The sequence below is a fragment of the Phocoena sinus genome, chromosome 10 (genome assembly GCF_008692025.1).
Source record: "Phocoena sinus isolate mPhoSin1 chromosome 10, mPhoSin1.pri, whole genome shotgun sequence".
NCBI classification, from domain to species: Eukaryota; Metazoa; Chordata; class Mammalia; order Artiodactyla; family Phocoenidae; genus Phocoena; species Phocoena sinus.
In genome coordinates, this window is record NC_045772.1 from 39336392 (window position 1) to 39342391 (window position 6000).

Below are 6000 nucleotides of genomic sequence, written 5' to 3' on the forward strand. Positions count from 1 at the left end.
GAAGAACTTAATATTACCTGACATGACTAATGAGTGCTACCCATAACCTTCATCTCTGATCCAAGCCCTTGGAAATGGGCTACATTTGCATGTTTTCTTAAAAAATCTTTTTTAAATTGGCATTGTGAAAATGTACCTCTACTCAATAGTTAAAAATATTCAATTACTAAAATCTGGAACAACTGCATAATTTTGCACAGGTTGATATTTTTACATGGGAATGTAAATTTGCTTTCCAAATTTCTCCTGTTCGTTAAACTTTTTCAGCATTATCTCAGACCTTTTTTGCTTTTGCCATGATGGTACCTCACCTCTGTTCCTTAAATATTTTTCTCTTCTCTTTCTGTCATTGGTTCCATTTCTCTCCATGTCTGCTTTTGTATCCTGCTTTTCTCAGATTTATTCAGGTTCCCACCACAGGCTTGTTAACAACCTCCCTTATCCTTGTCTACCAAATATCTTTTGTGTACTTGTGTATTTACTCATCATTGTCATCACTGTTCCGAAAATAGCTTTGGTAAGTGGGCCAGCCCAGAAGACCAGAAATTTCCAAAGTTAATAACACCTTTAGCAAACAAATTATTTTATGATTCACTCCTTTCATGACCCCTCATAAAAGAAAGAAAATTGTTATATGGTGAACAATGTAGAAGTAATTAAGTGTTTTAAGTGTTCAGCAGTTGTTGGGAGGTATTGGTCTGCTCAAATAATTGCTTTGATGTTAGGAAAAGGATTATATCTGCTAAAGTATAAGTTTTCATTGAAAGAAATATACGTTCATTAGAAAACTTCAAAGAGTTGAAACCCTTCTAATGGTTAAATTGTGCACTTAATTCTAATTGCAGGCCTTATGACATTAGTCTTTAACATGGTCACAAGGTTTTTTTATACAGAGTAATACTTGATTTAGTAAAAGATCCAAATTGCAGATTTTGTAAAAAAGAATGTTAATACTTTTAAGCCTGACTATTAGTTTTACAGTAATCCTAAGGATCTGTACTAAGGATTCACTATTCTGACTTAAAAATTAGTTGCAATTAACAAGTAATCTGGGCTTGAAAATAATTTATTTGCTCTATCAAGAAGAAACTTTTTAATTAGCAGAGATAAACTTTATAGCTAAACCAAAAGTGAGCCTCTTATTTTGTATTTAGAAAAGCATTTTCACCTAAAACATCATAAAGTGGCTGAGGTAGCTGGCAATGACTTTTAGTGTATCAACTGAAATAGCATTGGGCTTCCCTGGTGGTGCAGTGGTTGAGAATCTGCCTGCCAGATGCAGGGGACACGGGTTCAGTACCTGCTCCAGGAAGATCCCCCATACCGCGGAGCAACTAAGCCCATGCGCCACAACTACTGAGCCTTGCGCTCTAGAGCCCACGTGCCACAACTACTGAAGCTCGCGCGCCTAGAGCCCGTGCTCCGCAACTAGAGAAGCCACTGCAATGAGTAGCCTGCAGTCACTGCAACTAGAGAAAGCCCGCATGCAGCAACGAAGACCCAACAGCAGCCAAAAATAAATAAATAAGTAAATAAATAAATAAATAAATATTATTTTTTTAAAAATAGCATTAACAAAAGTGGGGTTCTAAAATGTCTTCTGAAGTACTACTATTACTATCTATCACTTGAACCACTAGGTGGCACCAACAAGCTTTTTCCAAATATGTACTCTAACTGATGTATGTTTAAGACACTCCTTGAATTCCATCCACCTATAAACAATATCCAGCACCACCGTTACCAACATGTCTACAAATTCACCCCATCTGTTTAAGGAAGACTGTATAAAGTTACGGCTCTAAACAACAATACGTTATTACATTAGCAAATTTATTACCTGATTAAGCTATTTGCACCATGATTTAGTAAAAAAAAAAACTGGACTGAGGGTCAATAGCCCTATTTCTGTTCTCAGCTCCACCACCAACTACTTAGTGTCTTGAGTAAGTCACTAAACCTCTCTGGTTACCAGTCTCCTGGTCAGTAAAATGAAAGATTGGGACTAGAAGAATTGTTTTCAAAATGCCTTAAGAAACACTTTTCTCCTACAAAATCCCTCAGAATTCTAATATGGAAAACAAAGGAAAGCAAGGCTAAGTGGTGAGGGGAGTGGGGGTGGGACTTTAGAAAGAGCTTCCCATCACTCTGCACAATGTCCAACCTGTGGACTATGGTCCAGAAAAAAATAATTTGGAGACCAATGAAATAGGAAATTACTAACGTCCCTTCTGTTCTAGAAGTCTGATTCCGAGTATGTGGCTATGTGCAAATTCTTAAAATTTTTTTCTCTTTATTTGCCCACTTCCAGGATATAGTGCAGGTATCATTTCCTCCATTTTACAGATGAGTAAACTGAAGCTGAGTGATATAATGTCTTTATAAAAATCACCTAGACATAGGATCAGAATCTAGGACTTCTGGTGTTTTTTTTTTTATTCAGTTTAACTTTTTACTTTCAGAAAATTACAGATTCACATGCAGTTGTAAGAAAACAACGTAGAAATTCCATGTACAATTTACCCAGTTTCCCCCGATGGTAATAATTTGCAAAATTATAGTATCATTTCACAACCAGCATATTGATATTAATACAGTCAAGATACAGATCAATTACAACAACACACACACACACAAAAGAATTACAACAACACAAGAATCCCTATGTTGTGCTTTTATAACTACACACACTTCCCTCCTCCTTCTAACCCCTCCTTAGCCCCTGGGAGCTACTAATTTGTTCTCCATTTTATAATTTTATCATTTCAAAAATGATACATAAATGGAATCATATAGTACATAACCTTTTATGATTTATGTTTTTTCTCATCATACTTCTCTGGAGATTTATCTAGATTGTTCATGTATCAAGAGTTCATTCTTTTTTATTGCTGAAGAGTATTCCATGATATGGATGTACCACAGATTTATAACCACTCATCCATTGAAGGACATCTGGGTTGTTTTCAGTTTGGGGCTCTTATAAATAAAGTTGCTATAAGCATTTGTGTGCAAGTTTTTGTGTGAACTTAAGTTTTTATTTCCTGGGTTAAGTGCCCAGGAGCACAATTATTGGGTCATTATGTAGTTGCGTATTTATTTTTTAAAGAAACTGCTAAACTATTTTCCAGAGCGTGTGCCATTTTACATTCCCACCAGCAATCTGGGAATGATCCAGTTTTCCCTTGTCCTCACCAGGATCTTCACTACTTCTTTTTTATTTTAACTGTTCTGGTAAGTGTGTAGTGATTTATCTTAATTTACATTTCCCTATTGGTGCTAATGTTGTTACACATCTTTTCATGTGCTTATTTGCTACCTATATATTCTTTTCGGTGAAATGTCTCCTTGTGTCTTTTGCTTATTTTCTAACTGGAGTTTTTAAAAAACTGTTAAGTTTTGAGAGTTCCTTATGTATTCTAAACACTAGTCTTTGTCTTTTCGTCCTCTTAACAGGATCTTTTGCAAAGCAAATTTTTAAGTTTTGAAGAAGTTCAATTTATCAGTTTTTCCTTTAATAGATCATGGTTTTGGTGTCAAGTCTAAGAACGCTTTATCTATTTCTAGATCTCAAAGATTTTCTCTTATGTTTTTGTCTAAAAGTTTTATAGTTTTATATTTTACGGTTATGTCCATGATCTTACTTTTTGGATAAGATCTGAGGTTTAGGTTGAGATTCTTTTTTTAAAATGAATGTCTGGGACTTCCCTGGTGGCCCAGTGGGTAAGACTCCATGATCCCAATGCAGGGGGCCCAGGTTGGATCCCTGGTCGGGGAACTAGATCCCACATGCGTACCGCAACTAAGAGTTTGCATGCCATAACTAAGAGTCCACATGCTGCAACCAAGACCCAGCACAGCCAAAATAAATAAATAAATAAGAAATAAGAAAATAAAATGAACGTCCCAATTACTCCAGCAGCATTTTTAAAAAAAGCTACCTTTCTTCCATGGAATTGTATTTGTACCTTTGTCAAAAATCTGTTGTGCATATTTATGTGGGTCTTTTTCTGGGCTCTCTAATCTATCCCATTGATCTATGTATCTGTCTTTCCACCAACACCACACTGTCTTGATTAAAGAAGCTACATGATAAATCTTGAAATTGAAAAGATTGATTCCTCCCACTTCATTCTTCTTTTTCAAAGTTGTCTTAACTGTTTTATTTCCTTTGCCCTTCTGTATATTGTGTTGGCAAAAAGAGTTCGTACAGAAAAACCCAAACAAACTTTTTGGCCAACCCAATACCTTTTAGAATAATCTTGTTTATATCTACAAAAGTGTTACTGGAGGGCTTCCCTGGTGGCGCAGTGGTTGAGAGTCCGCCTGCCGATGCAGGGGACACGGGTTCGTGCCCCGGTCTGGGAGGATCCCACATGCCGCGGAGCGGCTGGGCCCGTGAGCCATGGCCGCTGAGCCTGCGCGTCCGGAGCCTGTCCTCCGCAACGGGAGAGGCCACAACAGTGAGAGGCCCGCGTAACGCATAAAAAAAAAAAAAAAAAAAAAAAAAGTGTTACTGGAATTTGGATAGCAATTGCATTAACCTTGTATATCAAATAAGGGAAAATTGTCATCTTTACTATGTTGATTCTTCCAATCAACAAAAACAGTATGTCTCTCCATTTATTTAGATCTTTTTTCATTTTTTTCACCAGTGTTTTGTAGTTTTTAGCATAGAAAATGTAGACATGTTTTGTAATATTTACATCTAAGTATTTCAATTTTTTGAGTTATTGTAGGTAATATTATATTTTAATGTTTGTGTCCACATGTTAATTGCTAGTATATAGAAACAAAGTTGATTTTAATATGCTTACTTTGTATCCTGTGACCTTGATGAACTCACTTATTGGTTGTAAAAGATTTTTGTAGATTTCTTAGGGTTTTCTATGTAGACAATTATGTCATTTGCAAATAGAAACAGTTTTACTTCTGCCATTCTGATCAGTATGCCTTTTATTTCCTCTTCTTGCTTTATTGCACTGGCTAGAACATCTAGAACTATGTTGAAGAAGAGTGGGGAGAGCAGACATCCTTTCCTTATTCCCGATCTTAGGAGGAAAGTATTATCATTCACAATTTCTGTTTTCTCTTTCCTGTCTTCCTATAGGTTACTTAAACTTTTTTTAGAATTCCATTTTTATTTATCTATGGTATTTTTTTTTAATTGAAGTACAGGGCTTCCCTGGTGGTGCAGTGGTTGAGCGTCTGCCTGCCGATGCAGGGAACACGGGTTCGTGCCCTGGTCCGGGAAGATCCCACATGCTGCGGAGCGACTGGGCCCGTGAGCCATGGCCGCTGAGCCTGCGCGTCCGGAGCCTGTGCTCCGCAACGGGAGAGGCCACAACAGTGAGAGGCCCGCGTACCGCAAAAAAAAAAAGTAAATAAATTAATAAATAAAATTGAAGTACAGTTAATTTACAATATTGTGTTAGTTTCAAGTGTACAGCAAAGTGATTCAGTTATACATATATATATGGTCTGTACCTACTGGTGTTTCTGTTTTTTGTGGGCTTCTCCATCACCCAGTCCAGCATACATAAGGCAAAAAGAAAACTCAGGGTATTTACCGCCATGTCATTCCTTGGGTCCCAAGGTTCCTATCTGGTCTGGCTTCTTCTCTCCACCTTTCAGAGTCTATTTATTTTTGTTTTCCAGAGAATGTGCAGAGTGTTTAAGCTATACTTAATGAGAGAAGTAGGGAAAAGTTTATCTCCTCCCTCTTCCCAGAAGTAGAAGTCTCATTGCTTGTCTTTTTATCTCATGCTTTGAGGCAATAATCTCTACCCTGCAATGGAAAATAATAATAAAGGTATCTTAAGTGTGCAATTAGTGGCAAATGCAGAAGAGATCATTATAGCTTAAGGACACTTCATGAATCAAGAAGGACTTAAGTTCCCATCCTAATAAGTAAATGCTAGTCCTATAATTTTCCAAACATTATCTAATAAAGAGCTCAAAAATAATTATTGCACCTTTAGTTTTTATCATGTGTCAGGC